The sequence below is a fragment of the Peromyscus californicus genome, unplaced genomic scaffold, assembly GCF_007827085.1.
Source record: "Peromyscus californicus insignis strain IS unplaced genomic scaffold, ASM782708v3 Scaffold_9__1_contigs__length_137607984, whole genome shotgun sequence".
NCBI classification, from domain to species: domain Eukaryota; kingdom Metazoa; phylum Chordata; class Mammalia; order Rodentia; family Cricetidae; genus Peromyscus; species Peromyscus californicus.
In genome coordinates this window covers 18,935,779-18,963,448 of record NW_026294617.1, presented here as the reverse complement: position 1 = coordinate 18,963,448, position 27,670 = coordinate 18,935,779, and the positions used below count along the sequence as shown (strand labels likewise).

At 43.0% G+C, this 27,670-nt stretch overlaps 1 long non-coding RNA gene across 1 annotated transcript in view; it reads right to left on the bottom strand.

Moving 5' to 3' along the window:
* Positions 1-26,753, bottom strand: part of LOC128105647 (uncharacterized) — a 37,793-nt gene extending 11,040 nt beyond the window's left edge. The window contains exon 1 of the long non-coding RNA XR_008216434.1: positions 26,633-26,753. This is a non-coding gene — a long non-coding RNA (uncharacterized LOC128105647). The remainder of the gene's footprint in view (positions 1-26,632) is intronic.
* Positions 26,754-27,670: the final 917 nt, after the last annotated feature.

The following is a 27,670-nucleotide window of genomic DNA, read 5'->3' as shown; positions in this document are numbered from 1 at the left end:
CACACACACAGAGTAAACACAGCCAATGTTCTCGATTTTTCTTTTCTCAAGTATCATTTCTAATGAGCACATGACATTCTATGCTGCTGACTTTTAGATTAAAAGCATTCTTGTTCATTTTATATCCTCATGAGGTAAATTATTCAGTATTCCAGATTGGGCAAAGTCATCAATGAGGCGCTGGCCAGGGTCAGGCATTAAAGAAATACGCTTCCCACCCATCTGCTCCATTCTGGCTCCTAAGCTGAAGGGTCCTTACAACTAGTGATTCTTTGTCAGGGAACACAGGCACACCGAGCTGTATGCAGTCCCTGAGAGAGCAATCACAGGAGACATGGGGAGGCAGGCAGCGTGACAGCAGGGGTTGTGGTCTGAGCGACACAATTGCCTTTGGAACTATGAGCCAGAAGTGCATCGCTTCTGAATGAGATCACAATCCAGTTTAGTGGCGGCAGTTTCACCCTAATAACAGCTGTAAGGGGCAGGGAAAACACCCCACCCCCGACCCTTAGCGTAAGGATCCGACTGTGAGCAGGTCCCACAGACAATCCGAATTCTAGGGCTGAACTCTATAACGTCCTTGGTGAACAACTGTCTACCTGGATAGCCTGAGACTCGGGAGATGGATGCCACTGTGTATTAGTAGAGTTGATGGAAATGAACAGTTGCCTTTTGTGCACAGAGTGCTACTGTCCCGCTTCGCAATATGACCAGAACGATGCCCATTTCTTGTGGTCAAAAAACCATACATGTGTGTCCCCATCCATGCAATTTTCCATGTGTGTCTGGTATGTCTCTGAGTGTCTATATCTCTGTGTATCTGTGTACGTCTGTGTGTGTTGTGGTCTATGTCTATGTGTATATGTTTGTGTGTGTGTGTGTCTGTGTCTGTATATGTCTCTGTGTGTAGATTCATGTTTTTGTACAAATGCTTTAAGCCTTATTTCTTTATTTCCTTTCCCTCCCTTTCACAAAACACAATCAGTTTACTTCAGCTCCTAACCAGGCCACAGGCTCTGCAAATTCATGCCTACATTAGACTATAAAAGTGACAGCATGATCACCCTGTGTCTGATTCTGAGTATAACAGATTAGCAATAAACCACTAGTCAGTCAAGAAGATGCGTGGACAATCAGAACTGTCAGGAAGCAGAAGGGTGAACAACTTAAAGCAGAGGCTGGGGAGATGGCTCAGCGCTTAAGAGCACTGGCAGCTCTTCCAGAGAACCCGGGTTCAATTCCCAGCACCCACATGGTGGCTCACAACCATCCCTTACTCCACTTGCAGGGGATCTGACACTGTCTTCTGGTTTTTAAGGCAACAGACACACACGTGGTGCATAGACACACTTGCAGGCAAAACACCCATACACATACAATAAAAAGAAAACACTCCCTTTAAAAAGAAATAAACAGAGAAAAATAGATAATAAAAATGATAGGGGGATGGGGAGAAGACACGTGGGAAGCAGCGAAGAGGTGAAAGCCTCCTTTTGAAGTAAGGCATGAGCAGGAGTCGGAGCCGTTATTGCCAAGTTGCCCTACTTTGCTCTGCTGTGGCGTGTGTCCACCTACTGTGTGAGTCCGTTTCCAGGAGAACGTGAGGAAAGGAGGTCTGGCCTCTGGCTGGGCAGTCTAGTGAAATGGGCATTCAGCACGGGCTAGCTATCACCTTCCACCCTATCTGAACACTTCTCAATACTCCTTCACCTGCTGTTTGGTATTTCAAACTCATTCATAACATTTTAAAAATTCCCTTTTCATAGACGGGGAATAGCCTAACCATCTGAAAAACCACCACCTATACATTTAAATTTCCATTTATATTTCAGCCAGTTTGGGGTTATCATAGTTTTTGAGGAAGGGCTCTGAGGACACAGCTATATTTTCATGAGTTTGAACCCAACATTGGCTACATAGCTAGATTCTGCCTCCTAAAAAATAATAGTAATAATTAAAATATAAGTTGCTAGAGGCAACTAGCGGAGGTTGGTGTATGTCTACAGACTTCCATATTTTAAATGACAATTTGTGAAATTGATCACCCTTTCCCCCATGACTGAAACATTCAGTGAGTTCAGACTGAGCAGTCTGCTGACAGTCTGCAAAGAAAACACACAGCCCGGACTGCACAGGGAGGCAGGAAGCCCTTTCCTCCAGGACCGGGGTTTAAGCAAACATGTACAGGGGCAGGATCTGTCTCTATCATCTTTCAGCACAAGTCAGTGACTTCCTGAAGAGAGGAAGAGCGACTTCCAGGCCCTCAGCCAACCCCACAACCTCCAGCTCGCCACTGCCGCCCTCCTACATGCTGCCTAGTCTGATTTCCAAAAGCAGGGGCTGAAAGTGCTTGTTTGTATCCCACCTCAGGGCTAGAGAACCCTGCCTTCTCCCCTTGCGGAGCCAAGCGGCTGCTGACAGACCACACAGTCCGGAGAAGCAAGTGGAGCCCCAGAGCTCCCCGACAGTTTCTTTCTCAGCGCTGGGAAGACAGCTAGCTGTCGGAACACACGGGGAAACTGTCAACTATGGAATCAGACATTTAAAATTTTCTATTAAGGTCTCGACATTTGGGGTTGACAGGTACATGATACCTCATTTGTCTCGAATTCATGTATCAAGAATAAACATTTGTAAGTCACCAATCTCATGCTTTAAATTACATCAGACTAAATTACCATGCCTGAAAGGATAAATACAACTTTAGGGATAAAACTTGTGAATTTTTTATTAAAATGGACAATTTTCTGCCAAAAAAGAAAGAAGGGAAAGGCTAAGGTGAATTGATGGTTCTCTGATGGACTTGAAAAACACCATTGGCAAAATCACATAGTCTGCACATGTGATTTCTACCAGACTAACAACAACATCTGCAATCTAAGTCTCTCCTGGCTCAAGAGGATTCTATGTGCTATTGCTTAATGCTGAGATGGAGAAGACGAAGCAGCCAGCCCATGCCAAACCTTCCAGATGTTCAGGAACCCATAATCCCCTCCCCAAGTAACAGGTTTTCATAACCCTCACTCTCTTATACTTGATATTCAGTACAATATTTAAATATTGTTATTTAAAAATACTCATTTTTTAAACTGAAGAAATGAAGTAAAAATGAAAAATAAAATACACTTTGTTTCCTGTCCATGTAAATAAAATATGCACTTGCTAAGGAGTGTAGAATGAGACAAGCCTTCCAGAAACAATCATCGAAGCCTTTACATGGATGGCAGTGCACCACATTTCCACAGGAAACAAATGGACTGTTGTTGCTTGTTTCCTATTTGGAACTTTTATTAAATGCCTACAGGTTTCTATGAGACATTTAACAGCCTGGCCCATTTTACTACAGGCCCCTCATAGCCATCTGTCCCATGTGTTCAGAGAGTCCATCATCTTAATGAATGTTCTGTAGGAAAAAAAAAAAATGACCAAACAGGAAATACATGTGGCCAGAAAGCAAGCTCTACTACAACTTCTTTTAAAAGCCCATAAATAATGTAAAGATATGAGCTACAAGTTAGAAAACAGTTACTTTTGGAATAACATTGTATGTTGCTAGAGAGAGGGCTCCATGGTTAAGAGTACTTACTTATCAAATCCAAGAGGACCTGGATTTGGCTCCTGGCATGCCCGTGGCAGATCACAACAACCTGTAATTCCATTCCAGGGAATCTGACACCTACTTCTGGCCTCCATAGACAGAAGACAAGCAGATGGTATGCACACTTTCATTCAGGCAAACACGCATACCATAAAATATAAATAAACAAACAGACAAATATATACTGCAAGTTTGACCATTTGGATGGCCAAGTTTTCTGAGAGGGATTCCAGTGCTGAGCCAACTACTTGGTAAGTCCCATTAAAGGAAACAAGGATTCCCTCCCCACTGCCATCAGACCCAGGATCGCAGTGAAGTTAGCGTGGGTGTTACACACCCTACCAAACAAGGTGCTACACACATGTGGCATTGACAAATGAAGACCATGTATCCTGCCATCACAGAGTTCAACCCACCAGGAACACAGACCCTCTAGCCTGGCATAGTAAGGAAAGCCATGGTCACAGATAACACAAAGGAAAGGACTGTTGATATAGGAGATAAGAGAGCAACCAGCAAGCAGGTGAGAGACTTGCCTCCAGAATGCGCCATCACCACTGCCACCCACTGGATGCTGTCCCCCTAAGACCCACTCCACCGCCCAACCCCATGCACCTGAACATCCTCCCGAGGCCATCCCTCCCCTGCAACCCCAGCAGACTACATAGGCACAGGAACAACCCACACCAGTTGGAAGAACAGATGAGTGAACACCAGTGTAAGAATACATTCAACAACAGAAAGGGCAATAATGGCACCACCAGAACCCAGTGATCCTTCAAAAGCAAGATCTGAACATCCCAATGCAGCAGAAGCACAAGAAGACAACCTTAAAAATAACTCTATGAAGATAATAGAGGTCCTTAAAGATGAAATGAAAAGTTCCCTTAAAGAAATGGAGGAAAAGACAAACAAAAAGTTGGAAGAAATTAGCAAATACCTTAAATAAATGCCAAGAAAAAACAATCAAACAGGTGAGGGAAACAGTTCAAGACTTGAAAATTGAAATAGAAACAAAAAAAGAAAACACAAACCCAGGGAATTCTGGAAATAGAAAATCTGAATAAGTAAACAGGAACTACAGATGCAAGCATCACCAACAGAATACAAGAGATGGAAGAGAGAGTCTCAGGCTTTGAAGATACAATAGAGAAAATAGATTCATTGGTCAAAGAAAATGTTAAATCCAATAAATCCCTAACACAAAATATCCTGGAAATGCGGGATAGCATGAAAAGACCAAACCTAAGAACAACAGAGATAGAAGAAGAATCCCAGCTCAGAGGCACAGCAAACATATTCAACAAAATCATAAAAGAAAACTTTCCCAACATAAAGAAGGACATGCCAACAAAGGTATAAGAAGCTTACAGAACACCAAATAAGCTGGACAAAAAAAAATCTTCTCACCACATAATAATCAAAACACTAAACATACAGAATAAAGAAAGAATATTAAGAGCTACAAAGGAAAAATGCCCAGTAACATATAAAGGCAGATGTATCAGAATTACACCTGACTTCTCAATGAAAACTAAAAGCCAGAAGGTCCTGGACAGATGTTTTACAGACACTAAGAGACCACAGATGCCAGCCCAGACTACTATACCCAGCAAAACCTTCAATCACCATAGCCAGAGAAAACAAGATATTTCATAACAAAACCAGATTTAAACAATACCTATTCACAAACCCAGCCCTACAGAAAGTACTAGAAGGAAAACTCCAACCCAAAGAAGTTAGCTACACCCACAAAAATATCAGCAATAGATAATTTCACACCAGCAAAACCTAAAGGGAAACACACGAACACTATCACCACCAACAACAAAACCAAAAAATAGCAGTAATTAACAATCACTGGTCATTAATATCTCTTAGTATCAATGTACTCAATTCACCAATAAAAAGACACAGGCTAACAGAATGGGGACAAAAACAGGATCTATCCTTCTGCTGTATACAAGAAACACACTTCAACTTCAAAGATAGACACTACTTCAGAGTAAAGGGTTGGGAAAAGATTTTCCAATCAAATGAACCTAAGAAGCAAGCCAGTGTAGCTATCCTAATATCTAACAAAATAGACTTCAAACTAAAATTAATCAAAAGAGAGAAGAACATTTCATATTCATCACAGGAAAAATCCATCAAGATGAAGTCTCAACTCTGAACATCTATGCCCCAAATACAAGGGCACCCACATTTGTAAAAGAAACATAACTAAAACTTAAATCACACTTCAAACCTGTACACTAATAGTGGACAACTTCAACACCCCATTCTCACCAATGGACAGATCTGCCAGACAGAAACTTAACAGAGAAACAAAAGAACTAACAGATGTTATGACTCAAATGGACTTAATAAACATCTACAGAACATTTCACCCAAACACAAAAGAATATACCTTCTTCTCAGTACCTCATGGAACCTTCTCTAAAGTTGACCGCATACTCAGTCACAAAGCAAATCTCAACAGATACAAAAAAAAACCCTGGAATAACCTCCTGTATTTTATCGGACCACCATGGCTTAAAGTTAGAATTCAACAACAACACAAATTGCAGAAAGCCTGTCAGTCCCTTGTCACCAGCACACAGGCCAAGGAACTAAGAGAGGGGAATTGGTCTAAGCTTTCTTACTCAACTACCCTGACTAAGATTAACTCAACTATGCAGCCTTATTAGTTTGAACATGGCATATTTGCCCACAAAAGCAAACAGTATTGAGTTTCACAAAGAACTTGCATTGGTAAAACGTAAATTGTAACTCATGGCAAAGGAGGAATTATTGACAGTCAGAGAAGAGCAAGTAGTCATGGGTCTGAGCAAAGGTCATACCTACGGGTGAGGGCAATCCAAGTACACAGATGTGGGTCACATCATCCATGTGTGCTCTCTTTGAAACATACCTACTTGTTTCACATTGTCTCCGTTTCTTTTCCTGTTTGTTCGGCCTGAGTTCAAGGATACAGCCCACTGTGTCAGGAAGTCAAAGAGCAGGAAGGAGCTCCTTGGCCACACGGCACTCACAATTGGAAAGCGGAGAGGGACAAAGGCCATGCTGCTGTTCAGCTCCCATTTTCTCCACTTACCTAGTCTAGGATCCTAGCCAAGGAACAGTGCTGCCCAGTTGGGCAGGTCTTCCCACCTTAATTAATGTAATCAAGATACTCCCCACCACAGGCATGCCCAGAGGCCTGTCTCTGGAGTGATACTAGATTTTGTCAAGGTGACAATTAGCACTAACCATAACGTCTTGTCTAAAGTGACATCAAGTGTTCCTTTCCCCACCCCCAAAGCTCTTGTGTTTGGAGGCTTTGTTCCCAGTTGGCAGCACAATTGAGATATGATTGGATTGTGAGGGTGCTGTCTTCACCAAGGGATTAATCAACCCATTAATGAACTCATAGCTGAACTGGAACTTTGGGAGGAAGTAGGTCCCTGGAGGCACTCACTCTTGCTCTTTCTAGCGCTCTCTATTTCGTAGCCACCATAAAGTACACAGCCTTCCTCTACTGTGTCCTTCCATCAAGATGCTTCTGCCTTGTCCTGGGCTGAAAGCAATACAACCAACCAGCTGTAGAAAGGGACCCTGGAACCATGAGCCAATATGAGTCTTTCCTCCTTCAAGTCAACCAACTCGGGCATTTTGTTAGCATGATAAAGGGCAACTAATTCAGAAGCTTAAATACACTGTTTCTGTGAGTATGGCAGCTGTGTTTGTCTTGAAATATGTTCCCAAATCTACACATGCAAACTAATCTCACTTCTTTGTTTCCTACACCCATGTACATAAAAATCAATTAGCCAGAAGACTGGAAAAGATATATAAGAATTTGTCTAAGAAGGGCATAAATGTCAGGGGTAGTGGGGCACACCTTTAATTCCAGCACTTGGGAGGCAGAAGAAGGCGCGTCTCTGAGTTCAAGGCCAGCCTGACCCACAGAGTGAGTCCCAGGACAGCAAAAATCCTGTCTCAAAAGGGAGAAGGAGGAAGAGGAGAGGAGGAGACAGGGAGGAGGAGAAGGAAGGGAATGGCATAAGAAGGAAGTGGAAGAGAAACACTCCCAGACCTAACACATCTGCACAATCTCACAGTACATGGTAGACTGTTACGGGTGGGGCCGGCACTGCGTCTCATCCAGTGTACATTGATCCTACTGATATTTTCTCTGGTTTTCAAATGAGGAGACTGAGGTGTGGGGACCAGCAGAGCTGCCGAATTGAGATCACACAGGTGATAAATGATGTGACTAGGGGCAGGTGAACCCAGACCCCTAAGAGGAAGCCACATAAAGTGCTAACGTGGGGTGCAACTGAGATCATGTGACAAGAGCAAAAGGCATCCCCACAGATGAATCTCACATGCAAAGGAAAAATTCACTGATTCTCCGAGTGTCAAAGAAAATCTGTCATCTACGCTGTCTACCACACGCTGAGAACAGAAGCATCATGAGGCAAGAGTGACCCACAGATACCACTGGAACATGCTGATTGGCCCATGAAAATCCATAGAGAAGAAGCAGCAGCATGAATTTATAAAGAGCAGATGCACAATGTAACAATGTTGATAGTCCCATCTAAATAGACACCGCCGTCCATGCAAGGGCAGAAAGGGGTTTCCGATGGAGGCCCCCAAAGGGACAAGTGAAAAAAGACACTTTGGGAGGGCTCCCGTGCGCCAAAGCAAAGTCATAATTACTTTCAGGAACTCTGACCAGGAGTCCATTTGTTCAATACTTTTTAGTCACAATGGACACCCTCCATGGCCTCCTGGTCCTGAACACATATTTGTATTTAGAAAGAGTTCATCTATCTGTTGGTCTGGTTGTTCTATGAAACATATTGTCGTGAGTATTATTATATGACATAATTTACCACTTACTCCAAAATATAATGCTGTCAGCTTCAAGAGGACAGTCCATGAAGTCATTGTTTTTACCCTTAATGTCCATATTAATCTTTTTAGGAATAATGTCTTTATTATCTTAATTAGTACCTGCTGATGTGTGATGTTTTTAAATGATTAATGTATATTTTTATTCCAAACATCTCAAAATTCAGCCAGCAAATCTTTATGAAATGCCTAACTGGTCAATGAACTGTAAAAAAATATTTAAGTGGTAAATACAATTTAAGCAGAAATATAGGACCTTAAAATTTAGTCAGCTCCTCCTCTGAAATTCTCATAGGCAAAGCATAGTTGTTTTTAATTTGTTGTAAGATTGATTTTTATGTGTATGCATGTTCTGCCTGCATGTATGTATATGCACCACAAACATGCAGTGCCCACTGGAATTCCAGGCAGTGTGGAGTGTCTTGTGGGTGCTGGGAACAGAACCTGGGTCCTCTGCAAGAATAGTCAGTGCTTGTAACTGCTGATTCTGTTCTCAGGCCCCTCAAAGTGACAAGTTTTAAAATAAACTAGCAAGCTGATTTTTCTATCTCTAAGGACTAATTGCTATTCTTTTTTTGTTTGTTTGTTTGATTTAACCATACTAAGAAATCTAGCCCATAAGAAGATTTCTATTTTGTGGTGGTATTTTACTTGTACTGAAATGTGATTTTAATTGTATGTTAATAAATAAAGTTGTCTGGGGGTCAGAGCTATTAGAGTCATAGCAAGTGCGTGGCGGCAGTGGCACACGCCTTTAAGGACCTGGAGGGTGGTACATTCAGGCAGTGACGAGGCAGTCACATGTTTGGGTTTACAACCAATGAGAAGGCAGAACAGGAAGACTTTAAAGACAGACACACAGGAAGTAGGTCCTTTTCGGAGAGCTCTCTTGGCTGGAGAGGATCCCTGAATCAGGAAGGGTGAGGCTCTTAGCTCTGACCTCTTGGCTTTCTTCTCTGAATTGGCTCTGTGTTTCTTATTTTATAAGACCGTTGGTTACATCTACACTATTTCTATAACAATGGTAAAAATTTTGCCTGGATACTTTTGCTTTTTTCTTTCTAAATGCAGCAATGATCTAAATTTCTGAGGCAAAAAAAAAAAAAAAAAAAAAAAAAAAACGAAAACCAATCACAGAAGACTTGGGTTCTTTTGTTTTGTTTTGCATTTTTTAGTGAAACTGTTACATTGTCAGGTCCTAATCTCCACAGTGAAGAGTCCACTGGCTGGCATGTTCACCCTGACTAACGACAAAAGACTTTCAACCCACTGACTACAAAATGGAAATGTCTGTTTCTTCTTTCAGGAAAGAAACCACCACCCCGTGATTAAAACTCCCCACAGTTGTTCTTAAGAAGCTTTAACTGTTTTCAAAAAAAAAAAAAAAACTTTTTTTCTATTTTTACCAGAAATTGCCCTCTCCACACAAACACAGTGGCTAGCTCTATAAGCGGTTGGTAACTGAGTGACTTAGAGCGTTCAGCCCACCCTCTCCCCCTCCCCTCTTCCTCTCTGTCCACTGGACAGGGGTGGGGCTCTTTAGGATTTCTAGTCCTTCTGATGTTCCATCCTCCTTCTCAGCTGTGACTCCCTCAAAGGAACAGACTGCCCCAAGCATTCTTTCAGCCATGCAGTATTAGACATAGAATACTGAATTTTTAGCCACTTGGGCAACAGTAGGGGAATCATGAGTTCAAAGACAACCTGAACTAGAGAGTAAGGCCCTGAGAGGAGGGGGTTGGGAGGCAGACAAAGGAATGAGGGAAAGAAATAGAAAGGCCTAAGAATTCCAAAATGGCTGCAAATCTAAACTCCGAAGGCTGAAGATTCCCACGTCTGATATCTACAGGAAGCACGGGGACATTTCCTGTCTCAGGAGTGTACTCTGTGTTCTTGATGGGGGTGGCCTAGTGACGCCTGTCCCAGTTTGCTTCACTGTGGCTGTTAATCCCACAGATTCAAGGAGAAAGACCACTGGTCCAAATCATCATGGCCAAGTTAATTGAAACAAGCAATTAATTAAAGCAAGCCTTTTTATTTGTGTACACAGGCTGGCTCTCCCTAAGGGAGGGCTCAAGGGATCATCATGGAAGACAAGGTTTTTATCACCTGGAGGTAGGGGGTTTCCAAATGGGAGATTTGGCGGGCAAAATAGCCAGGGTTACAGGAGCAGAACATAAGCATAACAAGTTAGTCATATGGACCTCCTGAAACAAAAGCATGATTGCAAGGTGGTCATAACAAGGTGGTCATAACAACATTTTAAAACAAAGGTAGGCTTTCAAGATGGTTATAATAACTTTTGAAACAAAGACTTGGTTGCCATTCCTGGAACAAGCAGTACAGAATCATTTGAAGTTGAGGTTACAGGTAGGCCATAGCCCAATCCTTGAGAGACAGACTTAATTACAAACAGGAATCAGCCTAGTTGTCTTTACTATAAGATGACTTTCAAGCCTAAGATGGAGGCAGGCTGGTTCATCAGTTGCTATGATAAAACACTGACCAAAAGCAACTTGTGGGAGAAAAGGGTTTATTCTGCTTACAGGTTATGGTCCATCATCCAGGGAAGCCAAGGCCGGAACTGAAGCAGCGACCATGAGAAAAAGCTGCTTACTGATTTGCTTCCCCTCTGGCTTGCTTGGCTTCCTTTCTTATATAGTTCAGGCCCACTCACCTGTCTAGGAAACGGTACTGCCCATAGTGGGCTGGGCCCTCCTGCCTGGAATCAAGGAACTGTCCCTACAGACATGCCTACAGGCCAAACCAATGGAGACAATTCCAAATCCCACTTTAGCGCCTCTCTTTCTAGGTATGTCAAGTTGACAACCAAGGTTAGCTAACATGTGCCGTTCATGCTACAGTAAGTCTTTTCCACTCATTGGCCCATACTGTGGAAACACTCACAGACAACTCCAGCTCTCTAGACATCTCTCCACCCAGGCAAGGTAACACCCTAAACTAACTGTCTGAAAGACATTAGTTATCATATGAGTCCAACCATGTGACATTCTGAAAAGGAGAAAACACATGGCAGCAGTGAATGGTGTCTGAACTTGAGAGGGCTGGAAAGATGAATAAATGGAGCAGATGTTTAAGAAAGGAGCTGATTACTGTGACACTATGTGTACACCTGTCAGTGTATGCTTGTCAAAGCCATGAGCATAGACCACCCAGAGTAAACCACTATGGGCACCAGTTATAAGAAGTATCCCACTTTGGTGTGAGGAGGGTGATGTTGAAACAGGCTATATGTGGGTACGGGGGTGATGGGAATCTCCATACCTTTATTTTAGTTCTGCTGTAGACTATGAACCTGCTGGGTTTTTTTAGTCTATTTTTTTTTAAGTAAAATGGGAACATTCAAAGGTTGCCTTGAGTTCTGCTAGCTAAGGGTTGATCTACAGGCACCATTCCCTGTCCTTAATAAAACATTCCAGATATTCCATTTGCATGGAAAGGAAGTTGTACTAATAAAGATACAATTGGGAGATAGCTGTTTTTCTGAAGTGTTTGCAAGGCAAGCACCACGACCTGAATTCAATCCCCAGAACTCACACACGCACACACACACATACACACACACACACACACACACACACACAAAACACACACACACACACACACACACACACACACGATGAGCATGGGGGCTGGAGAAACTCTCAGTGGTTAAGAGCTCTGGCTCCTCTTCCAGAGGACCTGGGTTCAGTTTCCAACACCCACATGGTGGCTCACAACTGTCTGTAACTCCAGTTCAGGGGTATCCAACACCCTCATATAGATATACATACAGGCAAAACAACAATGCACACAAAATAAAAATTAAATTATTTTTTTAAAAAAAGAAAAGCATGACAGAGTACCCTTGTGATCCTGACCCTGGGGAGACAGAAGTAGGAGAATCCTTGGCACTCCCTGGCCAGCCAGCCTGGCCCACTTGGCTAGATCTAAGCCAATGAGATACCTTGTGTCAAAAAAACCCAAAACAATCATGGATGGTACCTGGGGAATGACTCCCTACACACCCACACACACCTGGACGAGAGACTCCTGTCCCCTTCCCCATTGAACCCTCATCCTCTGTGTTAGTTAATGTTCTTGACACTGTGACAGAAGCAAGGTAAGGGAGGAAAAGTATATTTTAGCTTCAAGTTTTAGATTATATCCATCATGGCAAGGAAGACATGTAGACTGGGGGGGGGGGGGGGGGAGATGGTGGTGGTGGGAGCTTGTGGGGCAATTTGTCCACTTCTTGGTAGATTTGGAAACAAGAGAGCTAAGGGGGAAGGGATGCTGGACAATGACATTCAAAGGCCACAACATCCGAAAAGAACACCAACCTCAGGAGACCAGGAGTTCACACATATGAGCCTGAGGAGACAACTCACCTTCAAAGCATGACACACCATAAAGCTTGGTCTGAAGAATTCTCATCAAGGTCCATTTGAGGCAAGTGAGCTACAGTCTAAACACCAAAAGGCCTAAGAGTCTTCTGGCCTGTGTCTGGCTTAGTACTAAGGTACAACAAGCCTTTTTCAGTTTTAAGACTCCTGTTGGGAATCTCTGTGCATGAAAAACTAACCTGGGCTGGGAGATGACTCAGTTGATAAAGGACTTACCATACAAGCTTGATGTTGATCCCTGGAACCTGCATGACAGGTTCCTGCATGTTTCTACTGCTGTGAAGAGACCCTATGACCACAGCAACTCTTATAAAGGAAAAGATTTAACTGGGGCTGGCTTACAGTTCAGAGATTTAGTCCATTATTTTCATGGTGGAACATGGCAGCATGGATGCATAATGCTGGAGAAGGAGCTGAGAGTTCTACATCTGGATCCTCAAGCAGCCAGAAGAGACTGCCACACTGGGCATGCAGGGCTTGAGCATCTGAGACCCTGAAGCCCACCTCCTAGTGACACACTTCCTCCAAAAAGGCCACACCTACTCCAACAAGACCATACCTCCTAATAGTGTCACTCCCTGTGGGCCTATGGGGGGTGCATTTTTATTCAAACCACCACACTGCTTAAAACAATAGGTCAGCTGTAATTCTAGCACTGAGACAGGATGATCTCTGGGGCTACCCAGCCAGCAGCCTACCCTAGTAAGTGAGCTCCAGGCCAATGAAAACCCAATCTTAAGAAATTAGGTAGGGAGCTAGAGAGACAGATCAGTGATTCAGAGCTCTTGCCGCTCTTCCAGACGACCCAGATTTAATTAGCAGTACCCACAACTCTAACTCCAGTCCCAGAGTACCCAACATCTTCTTCTGGCCTCTTGAGAGCAGCAAGCACAAATGTGGTATCCAGACATATGCAGGAAAAATACCTTGCCTTAGTAAGGGTGACTATTGCTATGATGAAACACCATGACCAAAAGCAACTTGGGAGGAAAGGGTTTATTTTGCTCACACTTCCACATCACAGAACATCATCAAAAGAAGTCAGGGCAGAAACTCAAACAGGGTAGAACCTGAAGGCAGGAGCAATGCAGTGGCCATCGGAGAGTGCTGCTGACTGCTTACTCCTCATGGCTTGCTCAGCCTGCTTTCTTATAGCACCCAGAACCACCAGCTAAGGGGCAGCCCTACCCACCATGGGCTGAATCCACCCCCATCAACCACTAAGACAATGCTCTGAAGGCTGGCCTACAACTCAGTATTATGGGGGCATTTTCTCAGTTGAAGTTCCCTTCTCTCAGATGACTCTAGCTTGTGTCAAGTGATATAAAAACTAGCTTCCACGTACCCATACACATAAAAATAAATGATAAATAAATAAATAAAATTGAAAGGAAAAAAAACTAAGGTGGACAGCATCTGAGGGACAACACCTAAGGTTGACCTCTGACCTCCACATCCACATGCACACATGTGCACCCACACGAACATGCACACACACACACACACACACACACACACACACACACACACACACACACATGTCTACGTACTAAACATTCTAATCTGCTGTGCATAAATCACCACACTGCAGACTGGGGCGCAGAAAGATAAGAGGTAGTTTTGACCTTACAGTGTTGGACGAGGCAGAACACAGGGAAGTAAGTCAGAGAGGGGGGAAGTTGAGAACAGCAACCAGTTCATCTCACAGGGTGTGACTTACGCTTCTATTTGTCTCTTTGGAGATAGTGTGAAAAGGGTCACCTAAGCAGGTTTGCAGTTAATTATTTAGAGGCCACCTATATGAAGCTTTACTCACCAAATCAAACACAGCAAGGCCCAGTCTTATAGCCACCCTCTGCTGGGACTTCTTCCCTAAGTGACAAGGAGTCAATGTGTTAGTCTAGAGTCTATAACCAAGGGCTAGAACACAAAGCTAAGACCAAGGCAGGAAATATGCTTATCTTACCATTAGAGGCACACTTCAAAGTGTGTTTCCCAGCCTGTCTGAAGCCTCAGTCTAGTGGCCAGTAATAACACCCCATTAGCACCTCATTAGCCAGAGACTTGCTGGAGAGTCCTAGACCAAAGATTGAAGCTGTGGGTTCCTCGCTTCTCCTACCTGCTTCAGTGGTCGGTGAGCTCTAAAAATAATATGCATCTGAGATCTGAGTTGGTGTTTCCTAGACAGGAACAGGAGGACAGAAATACACTTTAACACCCAGCTGACACAGCATGGCCCAGCAGCACCTGGGCAGCTCATGTCCCAGAAGTCTAACCCTGACCTCTGCAGTCTCTTGGCCTTGTCTGCTTCCTGTATGCTGGCATTCTTATTGTCTGTGCATCCCCTGATCCAAGGATTCATGACACTGCTCTGACTGTGAGATGCACTGAGATGTCCATGCCACAGTTCAAAATACTCCCTCGTGGTCATTGAGATGTCTCAATGCGTGAAGGCACTTGCCACGCAAGCCTGGCAACCTGAGTTCAGTCCTTAGAACCCACATACTGGAAAGAGAGAACTGACTCCACAAAAGTGTCCTCTGAGATACACATGTGCACACACACATGCACCTGCACTCCCACAAACATCAGATAACAAACATGTGCACACACACACATACATTTTCTTCACACAGTGGCATGGCAGCACCTCCTCTAAGACAACCCTTGCTTGACCTGCACATGCCTTCTGATCACATGACATTCTATGTAAGAACTGAACCCTCTGCAGATGTCTCCATAGACTCATCAGGCAAGCACTCAAACACTAACTTGGAAAGTTAACATAAGCTGTGCACAGCCAGGAGTCTCAGAAATTTCATAAGTGTTATTTGAATGTCAAAGTCAAGAACTATAACATACAAAAGTAGGAAAGACGGGGGGGGGCTTCTTTTTTCTTTTTCTTTTATTTTATTTGTGTGTGTGTGTGTGTATGTGTGTGTTCATATTAGTGCACATGTACATGAAAATCAGAGGACAACCTTAGATGTCACCTTCCATCCTTTGTTTGAGACAGAGTCTCACTGACCTGAAACTTTATCAAGGAGGCCAACTAGTCACAGAGCTTACAAGGATCCCTCTGCCTCTGTCTCCAATATCAGCATCACTGGACAAGCATGTGCCACAGTGGCTGGCTCATTATATTCACATGTTTGCATAGGGCATCTGAGTACGTGTAGAGACTTAGCACAGCTGATGGACTGCAAGGACAGCTTTCTCTTGGATACACTGAGTAGTCTGTGTGCTGGGCTTTCAAGTTTCACTTCTGACCTATCCCATGAGATCCACTATAGAATTTCTGCATGTGTGTAGTAGGACAGGCCCATAGGGTTGAGGAAATTGGCTCAGACCAGTTACCAAGGCATGCACATAATGTACTCCTTATGAGCCAACCTGGAGTCTTCATGGGGGCCTAGCAACAGTCGCTATCAGAGTTCCTGATCATACCCAGCCAATGAGGGATGACCACACAGACTGGGTGCTGGGAGGAGGGTATATAAGGGCTTCCCTGTTATTGAATAAAGGAGTTCGCTACTTGCCTTCAACGGACTCCTAGTGTCTGTACCATTGGCGCTGCGCCTTCTGTTGACACTGTGCCTTCTCACTCCCTCCCCTGAGGGAGTCATTAGAATCCAAGCAACACATGTGTATCACCTCTGAAAGCCAAGTTTCAGATTTGGGAGTTTAGATTTCAGATCAAGCATGCTCAACTTGACCTTCAGTAGTGTTAGTAAAGATGAAAGAGAAGCCATGAAGACAGAGGGCATACATCTCAGAATCCATTCCCTTATCTGTGAGCTGAGCAGTTTCCTTGTGCACCAGTCAGAGTTTCAAATACTAGAACAATCTTCCCCTAATTTTTGGTTCCTCAGATGGGATGGTCTGTAGTGCTTAATTTCTTCTGCACCATTAGCATTGTCTCCATCACACTGAGTAACCAAACAATAAATGCCTTGGGTTGGTGAGATGGTACATCAGGCAAAGATGCTTGCCACCAACACTGACAACCTGTGTTCAAACCCTGGGACCCACATGAGAGGGACCCAATGAAAGTTGTCTGAACTCTACATATGCATTGTGACATGAATGCTCTCCTGTACACATACACACACACATATACATGTGCACATATTCACATATAGATGCATAGATAGATAGATAGATAGATAGATAGATAGATAGATAGATAGATAGATAGATAGATAGATAGTAAAAATAAATCTGGTGCTGATTGGTAACATTCTTATCAGCCTGATATATCAGGTTGACAAAAAAAAAAGACTACCTTTTATTTTTGAGACAAAGTCTCCTTTAGCAAGGTGTTCTCAAATTCCTTATGTAGTCAAGAATGACCTTGAACTTCTGGTCCTCCTGCCTCTACCTCCTTAGTACTGGGATTACAAGCATGCAGCTCCATGCCCAGTTTTTGTGGTGCTGGAATTGAACTAAGGACTTTGGTATACTAGGCAAACACTCTACCCACTAAGCTCCAATCTGAGTGCCCATAAACACAATTGAAATTGACATTTCATAAGATAGAGCATAAATAATGATGTCAGCTCTAAGCTGAATAGTGATGAGCTTCCAGAACTTACTGCCTTTGCTAGTCTGTGAGTTGTGGGGGGGAGGAAACTGAGACTGGGTCTCAATATATAGCTCAGGTTAGTCTAGAACTCACTATGTAGCTCAGGCTAGCCTCAAACTCACAGTGATCTTGTGTCTAGGAATGGTTTAAGCCACCATTCCTAGGTACTGCCTTTGGGGATAATGCAATATATTATATATGTCAGGCAATGTGTTAATAATGGTTGCATTAATGATCAACCTATAATCTTGCCAAATGTGTAGATGAGCTCCAGAGAGTAGGTATGAGCCAGCTCAAGAAAATGAATTTTCATCTGCCCATGGTTCCCTAGCAAATTCAGTTGCCTACTGTGTTCTCTATCCCCAACGGCCAGCATGAGGTAACACATTACATACACATCAGCAATTCCCTGTTTGCACCGTAATCTCTCTCAACATGTCAGTCAGAATCCATGTCAATGACCAAGGGCATCCATTAGAGCCAGCACACAAGGATCTGAGTATCTTCCTGGTCCCCCATTGAGGGTACCCACACTGTGTTGCCATGGTTTCATTTGTGGCTGCTGCACAGTTTGACTGCACATGATCCTTCTTACTTGTCTTTTACCACTGTTGGGTATTTATTATTATTATTATTATTATTATTATTATTATTATTATTATTTCAAAGATATAACAGAATCGTATTTTTAGCCAAACATTGGTTCTTGGTCTTGAATTGGAACAGTTTTCATTTGAGAGGCCAGCTGTCTGTTGCATGCAATGCCTTTGACACACAGTTTAAAAGACAGCTAGTAAGAAATGGAAGCATGGCGGAGGCGAAATGAATGTCCTTCACAAACCAAAGTGCTGAGTCTGAGTAGAACGACTGAGCAGGGAGAAAGCATCCCTGTGTTAGGAGCTTGCTGATTGCATGCCAGTATTCACAGAACAAGATCCTTTTCTATCCTTGACTGAATGCATTACACACACTGCTTAACAATAAGAAAGGAGGGGCTGCCTGGACGTGTTTCCCGTGTAAATGGAAGATATTTCAAAGTCATGTTTATTCCCCATTTCTGGACCAACTGTGAGAAAGAGAAGGGAAATAAAAAAGTCCCCACCAAGGTTCTGGGGGTGGGAGAGAGCAGACAGGTGACACACAGACTGTGGTTTCTCATCTTTACATAGATTTGCTACTAAAACCTGAAGATACATTTTAATATGTAACAATGACATATTTGAACAAATGTCCACTTTCCATAGCATTCTTCAAAATGTGTTTCTATGGATGATGAAGCAAGACAGTAAGAGAGAAAATTTTGTTTCTGGGAGCAAGAGTAGAGACTGACTCAAACTCACCCATTGTCACAACTCCTGGGCCTGGGATACAGCTCAGGGGTAGGTATGCTGGAATACACCTGTAATCCCAGCGTTCTGAGGGTAGAGAGTAGAGGGAGGATCTCAAGTTCAAGGTCATTCTTGGCTACACAGTGAGTTCAAGGCCAGCCTGGGACCCATGAGACCTTTATCTCATCAAGGCCCACAGTCCATGACCCAGGAAGAAGTATGAGGGAAGCCGCAGCAAGTCTTATCCCCTGAGGGGAAGTAGATGGTTCTAGAATAGCAAAGACTCCCTCCAGTTTTTACTGAAGAGTTCCTAGATAATAGTGCCTTTTTACAAATAATCTGCTCTGGCAACACAGTCACGTCTGAGAAGCAGGACAGATGGCCACAGGCTGTGGAAGGTTCTGGTAAAGAATGCCAGTCTTTGTGACTGAGAAATGAGGCCACTTTGAAAAGTAAATGTCCTGAAACGGGCTATTAAGCAACGAGGTACATTTTTTGGAGCCCCTGGGAGGAGGGGAGGGGCATAAATGTATTCTCTAGATTAATCTTTGCATCTGCTTCCAGAGGACTCATTGAAAAGTCGACACTTTTGTGCAAAGACTACCCCAGTGCTGACCATGACAAGCAGGCTGCATTTGTCAGCAACTTAGCAGCAGGCTCTCAACCTGTGGGAAAGAGTCTGCGGCTGAGTCCAGCATCTTTGCTAAGCCCGGCCACCTCTCCTTGTCCCCCCAAATTTGGAAGCTTAGAGCGAAGAGAAAAAAAGAAAGGCAATTGTAAAGTGTGAGAAGGTAGCACAACATGTAAAATAAAAGACAAAAGCAGACTGGATATACCAGCCAGCCATCTGCACAGCGGAAGGCTTCCTTGGGGGGCGGGGGGAGGGGGCGGGGGCGGGGGAGGGGCGGGGCTCCACTGTTCGGAATCAATTGCTTCCTATTCACAGGCGCACTGTACAGGGCTAAATTCAAAATGGCTCTCGGGAATTGCTTGCCAATCCTGTGGTCTCTCTGTGTAGGCTCTATTTTTCCTTTTCTTTTTAAGCCTGGAGGATGTATGTATCCACGCTGTAAACCTGCCAGCGCTCACTGGAATGAGGCAAAGGGACCTGGCATTAAATCACAGAGATTTGAGCTGCTAATAAATGTGGCAGGCCCCATCCATTGTTGATTAATTCTGACTGAAATCTAAACAGCAAACAGCAAACACCCCTCTGAAGGGCTCTGGTACCCATTAGCTTGATGTGTTTATTAGACAAGGCTGTGCTCCTTCGAGCTTATTAACAACAGATTAAAAAACTGCAAACAAATCCAGGTTTCTTTCTATGCTTTAAGTGTGGGTACCATGTACTAATGTCCTTAGAGTTTGACAGTAAGGACAAACAAAGTTAAAACTTACCATCAAGTCAAATTAAGATCTTGGTACAAAGGTTGAAAAGTTATTGTCAATGCCCAGCTTCTACCACTCGGGCAAATAATCATGATTTCTATTTAAATTTTATATATTTTAGAACTGCTACCTTTTTAGATTTATTCTATTTTGTGTGTTACGAGTGTGTCTGCTTGCATGTATGTACGTACACCATGTGCATGCTTGGTACCCTTGGAGGTAAGTAGAAGGAATCAGATACCCTGAAACTGGAGTTACAGATGAGCTGGTTGTAAGCTGTCATGTGGATCCTGGGAACCAAACCTGGGTACTCTGCAAGAGCAGCCAGTGCTCTTAACCACTAAGCCATCTCTCTAGTCCCTGGAATTACCACTTAAGAAAAACAAGAACAAAAAACAATAACAATAAAAATGCCCTCCATCCTTGGACAGGAATTTAAGCAGCATAATAAGATTAAAAGTAAGCTCTTCACAAATATTACAATCTACTGTCTATGTTTAAAGATTATATGGGGCTAACAAAATGTTTCCATGGCACCTTATTATAGTCACCACAAATCAAATGGAATATTCTCAGATGTGCCAGCAGGACCTGCTGTGTACTGCCTGTTGGTGATTTTTATATAGGCTTAGCTGAAAATATAGTGTATAGCAAAAACCTGAGTTGCTCCAGTAGTGAGGAATTGTCTTAATTAGGGTTCTATTGCTGTGAAGAGACACCATAACCATGCCAACTCTCATGAGGAAACATTTAACTGGATCTGGCTTACAGTTCAGATTTAGTCCATTGTCATCCTGGAGGGAAGCACGGTGACACGCAGGCAGACTCGGTGCTGCTCAGAGTTCTACATCTGAATCAGCAGGCAGCAGGAAGAGAGAGACACTGGGCCTGGCTTGAGCATCTGAAAACCTCAAAGTCCACTCCCAGTGACATATTTCCTCCAACAAAGCCACACCTACTTCAACAAGGCTACACCTCACCTCCTAATAGTGCCACTCCCTAGGGGCCTGTGGGGACCATTATCATTCAAACCACTACAGGGATCAAACACAAATACCAGTATTCAAACCTTTCCATGAATCCACTGGAACCAGTCAATCCTGGTGAATCCTTGAAGGATGGCAGAAGCTGTGATTGTTCTATGGGGTCTCATGAGGGTCAATCCTGGTGAACTCTTGAGGGCTAGCAGAAGCTATGTGTGTCCTGATGGGTCTCATGGGGGTCATATCCTGCCATTTTGAATGGCACAGAGGAATAAAGATGAAAAAGTCGTGTGGGTAGCCCCAGGAAATTTATCATAAAAGTTACTGGCCTTAACTTGAGCTACCTAAAGACTATAACTTGATTTTTTTTATTTAAAGATTATTATACCCAGTAAATACATGCTACAGCTATGTGCATTTCATATGTCATGTGATTTAAAACACTTTTTAAAGAATGTATAAAGAGAAAAGATTTTCATATTTTGGCCAGCCAGAAAACTTCTCATCAAACCTGGAGGCTTGGGAGAGCCATGGGTTCAGTGAGGTGATGTCTTGATGTGGAAAGCCTTCACTGAACCTTGAGGTCTAGAGCTGTGATTTCAACATGGAAGTGTTCCCAGAGCTCCCCATGCCACCACAGCCCAGCTCGGTGATTCCAAAGTTCAGTGTTTTCCTACTCTCATCTTAGGCATGGCCCTTTTCGCAGCATGTAGACTACTCGGCTTTTGTCCCGATTTCTGCCCCCAGGAAAGCATACTAATGCGGAAGTGAGGGCGAGGAGGCAAGGACAATGAGTTAAACATTAGATGACCCATTCCACATGAAGGTTTCTGTGGTGACAGGAATGTTCGTGGTCATAAATATGAATCAGGAGCCGAGAGGCGTACCTGTTTTTACGATGTGTGTCAGCTTTCCCTCACTGTGACAAAACACTGGGAGCATCAAGTGGAGAGGAGGAGAGATTTGGTTCTGCACTTGGTTTCAGAGCCTCTGGCCCATGGTCAGCTGGCTCTTGGGTCTGTGTTGAAACAGAGCACCGTGGTGGCAGAGCGGGGAGGGGTAGGGACCAAAGTATAGCACTTCAGGACATCCCATAATGACCTGCTTCTTCCCATGAGGCCCCACTCATTAAAACTATTGATGAAGTTATAATTCCTATAATCCAGTCACCTCCAGCCAGGGACCAACTCTTTTGTAACGTGTGCCTTTGGAGGGACATTTAATACCCAAAATACAGCACAATTCTGTAAATAAGTCCTTTTTATCAAAAGACCATTATATATTTTTAAAAAACAGATGGTATAATATCTAGTATTATACCTTATATGGCAAAGATGCCCACTTCACTTTAAAAGTTCATTTCAAAAATATAGACAATCATTAGAAGTTACTCTAGATCCATCTATTTGCCTGCAAACCTCATGATATCATTGTTTTTCTCTGCTGAGTAGTACTCCATTGTGTATATGTACCATATTTTATTTATTCATTCTTCAGTTGAAGGGCATCTAGGTTGTTTCCTGGTTCTGGCTATTACAAATAATGCTGCTGTGAACATAGCTGAACATGTGCCCTTGTGGTATGATTGAGAATTCCTTGGGAATATGCCCAAGAGTGGTATAGCTGAGTCTTGGGGGAGATTGATTCCCAATTTTCTAAGAAAGCGCCATATTGATTTCCAAAGTGGCTATACAACCCAGACTCAGAAAGACAAACATGGTATGTACTCACTCATAGGTGGATGCTAGATGTAAAACAAAGGATGACTAGACTGTTACAACTCCAGGGAGGCTGCCTAGTAAAGAGGACCCTAAGAAAGACATACCAATGACACCCAATGACAGAGAAATGGATGAGATCTACATGAGCAAACTGGACGTGAGAGGAGGGTAATGGAGGGCAAGGGTCGAGGGAAAGAGAGCTTAGGGGAGCGGAGATCCCAGCTGGATCAAGAACAGAGAGGGAAAACAAGGAATAGGAGACCATGGTAAATGAAGATCCCGTGGGAATAGGAAGAAGCAAAGTGCTAGAGAGGTCCCCAGAAATCCACAAAGGTACCTCCACAATAGACTACTGGCAATGGTCGAGAGAAAGGATGGCCAAACACCCTAACTGTCATGCTAGAACTCTCATCCAATGACTGATGGAAGCGGATGCAGAGATCCACGGCCAGGTGCCAGGTGGAGCTCCGGGAGTCTAATCGGCGAGAAAGAGGAGGGTTTGTATGAGCGAGAATTGTTGAGACCACGATTGGAAAAAGCACAGGGACAAATAGCCAAACTAGTGGAAACACTTGAACTATGAACCAATAGCTGAGGAGCCCCCAACTGGATCAGGCCCTCTGGATAAGTGAGACAGTCGATTAGCTTGAACTGTTTGGGAGGCCCCCAGGCAGTGGGACCGGGACCTGTCCTTAGTGCATGAGCTGGCTGTTTGGAGTCTGGGCCCTATGCAGGGACACTTTGCTCAGCCTGGGTGAAGGGAGGAGGAAACTGGACCTTCCTTGACTGAATCTACAGGCTGAGCTGAATCCCCAGGGGAGTCTTTGCCCTGGAGGAGATGGGATTAGGGGGTGGGTTGGGGGGAGGGGGGCGCAGGAGGAGAGAGGACAGGGGAATTCATGGCTGATATGTAAAATTAAATTAAATTATAAAATAAAAAAAAGAAGTTACTCTAAAAAGCTAGATAACCCAGTAAAATTGAAGTATTTCTAGATTCATGCCATCTACCAAAATTAAGCCCTGCTGATGTAAAAAACTTAAACAGACCTATCACAAGCAGTGAGATAGAAGCTGTTGTTAAAAGTTTCACCTCGAAGAAAAGTCCAGGACCAGATGGGTTCACTGCTAATTCTACCAAAGTGTCAAGGAAGACCTCAGCCCAGTTCTTCCTAATTTGTTCCATAAAATAGAAAGGGAAGAAACACTACCAAATTCATTCTATGAGCCAGTCGGTATTCTTCTAATGTCAGAACATAAATGCAAAATATTGTCAACAAAATACCTGCAAACCAAATTCAGGAACACATTAAGGAGAATATACATTAATACCAAGTGGATTTTATTCCAGAAAGGCATTATACATATACACTATATAGTATATAGTCAACTACATATATAATCAACAAATACAACACACCTTCTAAATAAACTTAAGGACAGAAATCACATAATTATTTTAATCAGTGCTGAAAGGGTCCTGGAAAAGCTCATTATGCCTTCATGATGAAAGTTTTGGAAACTTTAGGAAGAGATGGAATATATATCAATGTATCAAAATAATAAAGGCTACATACAACAAACCTATAGCCAACATTTTATTAAATGAAGACAAACTGAGAGCATTTCCTCTAAAGTCAAGAATGAGACAAGGCTATCCAGCCTTTTCTCTCTTGTTTGATATAATGCTGGAGGTCTTAGCTGCAGCAGTTAGACAAGAGAGACATGAGAGGGATCCCAGTAGGCAGGGAAGAATTTAACTATTTCCATCACAGATGACATGATTCTTCGGTTAAAAGACCCAACTGAGTCTACTAGAAAACTCTTAGACTTAATAAACACAATAAAGTTGCAGGGTACAAAATCAATATTCAAAAAGTAGCTTTCATTTATACCAACAGTGTACTCCCAGAGAAAGAAATTAGAAAAAAAGATATTCCATTCAAAATAGCTCAAAAAATTAAGTATTTAAGAATATATCTAATTGAAGAAGCAAAAGATGTCTCCAAGACAACTCCAAGAGATTGAAAAGGGAAATCACAGAAGGTAACAGACAATGGAAAGATGCTCCTAAATTGGCATACATCTAGATTGCAGAATTAATATTGTGAAAATGATTATGCTACCATAATTAAATTACACATTTAATACAATGCCTATCAAAAATCCAATGTCATGTTTCATAGGCTTGGAAAAAAATCCTAGAATTCATGTAGAACCACAAAGGCCCATGAGTAGCCAAAGCAGTCCTAAGGAGTGAGAACACAGTTGGAGTTGTTACAATGGCCAACTCCAATTATACTACAGACCCGTGGGGATAGACAGCCTAGTACTGGCAGGAACTACACAGGAAAACAAGTGGAATAGAATAGAGGACCTGGGGAAAACAAATGACAAGACTATGCCCACTTTATTTTTGAAGAAATAAAAACATACACTGTATATGGTGGGGGGCGAGGGGATAGTCTATTCAACAAAGGATGCTCACAAGACTGGATTTCTACCTGAGAAGAATAAATTTAGATTCTAAATGAAGGCGAAGAATTCCTTAATTTGAAGCCTAAAGCACTGAAACTTCTAGAAGAAAGCACAGAGAATACTTATAAAGATATCTGGGGTAGCACAGGAACTAGCCCCAAGTATCAACAGATGGGATTTCATGAAAATAAAAGGTTTCTGCCAGGCGGTGGTGGCGCACGCCTTTAATCCCAGCACTCGGGAGGCAGAGCCAGGCGGATCTCTGTGAGTTCGAGGCCAGCCTGGGCTACGAAGTTAGTTCCAGGACAGGCGCAAAGCTACACAGAGAAACCCTGTCTCGAAAAACCAAAAAAAAAAAAAAAAAAAAAAAAGAAAATAAAAGGTTTCTGTAGACACTAATATCCAGAATTTACAAGTTGTGGAAATTAAATACCAAGTAAATAAAAGTGTCAATCAATAAAATAGGAAGTGAGCAGAATAGACACTATTCAAAGAAAGAAACACAGATGGCCAATAACTACTTTTCAAAGTATTTAATGTCTCTAGCGTTAGGAAATTGAAAATTAAAACGACTTTGAGATTCTATCAGTCAGAATGAGTATGATCAAAAATCTGACAACAAATGTTGGAGAGGTTGCAGAGAAAAATGAACTTGTATTCAATGTTGGTGGGGGTAAAAATTAATGCAGCCATTATGGAAATCAGTTTGGATATTTCTCCAAAAAAATAAGAAGCAAAAAAAGTAAGATTCTCTTACTAGATTCCGTCTTTTAAATGTTTCCATCAACTGAGGTCAAGTGATAACACCATCAGAGGCTTACAGGCAAGAGGACCTGAGTTCAGTCCCCAGAATCTACATTAAAATCATTTTCATTAAAAATAGATAAATAAGCAAGTATAATGGAGCACACATGTCAGCCCAACACTAGGGACTGGCAGGTCTCTGGGGCCCGTTGGCCAACCTGACTAGACTGATCAATTCCAGGCCGATGAGAGACCTCGTTGCAGAAAACAAGGTAGAGGACACCTGATGAGTGACAGCTGAGTGCAGGTGTACATACACAAGCTCAGACACAGGCACCAGTTTCCATCAGTTCCCAAAAGCACAAGACTACAGACCAATCCTCCAGTGTTTGGGCCTTTGGAGAAGACTAAAGGTCCAGCCCAGAGTACTGCTTCAGGCGTAATACTACCCCAGTAGTGACTGTAAACTGGAACAGTGAATGACCCAGAGAGCTTACTTACAGTCAGCAACACAGCACAGTTGTAGACCATGTTCCTGGGACTGTGGGCCATGGAAGCAGAAGCTTCCTCGCTTTTTCTCCCTCACAGCTAGTGTCCCTGGGGAAGAGCGCATGCTCAGTTAGAAAAGCATCTGGCAGCCATATTCCCCATGAGAACAGAAAAAGCACAGATGCTACCATGGAAACAGGAGCAGAAGAGGAGAGTCAACTAGTTAATAAAGCTGTGAGAAAAGCTTAAGCTCTTTAATAAAGATAAATTTGGTTCTAATAAAATCAAGAGGCCTCTGGAAGCTATTTTGTTTGACAAAACCCTTTAAAATGCTAGTGCATGGATTGGTAGACTGACATTCCCATGCTCCTTTGGACCAAAATGAAAATTAGCACAAGCTTACTGGTAAAGAAATGGACAGTGAGTACCTGATCCTTGAAAGTATTCATGGCCACTAGGGGAAAACCTACAATTATTCTGCTAAATAACAATAGCCATAAAACAACCTCTAATGGCATATCGCTACACCCAGAGATGAGAATCTCACTCAACACTCAGAGAAGCTGCTTCCTGCAGTCAGAGGGAATTAACACAGAGACCCACAACTGGACAGTGTGCCGAGAGTGAGAGACTTTGGAGCACTCAGTCCTAAATGGGATGTCATCATCAAACCCCTCCCCTCAAGACTCAGATCTAGAAAGAAGAGGAAGCAGGAAGATTGTATGAGCCAAAGGTGGTAGATGAATCCAAAGAGACAGTGTGTTCTAGATGCATCAGGACTGGTACACACATGGACTCTAGAAATGGCGAGAGCATGCACAGGACCTGCACAAATTCAAGCCAGACAAAAATTCCAGTAGGGAAGGAACGTAGGTAAAAATTCCCACCTAGCCAAGAATATATTTGTAATTATAGCTGCCTGGGGAGAAAAAGTCAGTTTTCACTTCAGTGGGAATATCAAGCCCACTCCATGGAATGCCCCATGCTCAGGAGTAGTTGGCCAATACAATCAAACTCCATGTTTTCTTGTGCTTTTGTGCTGTTGTTCTG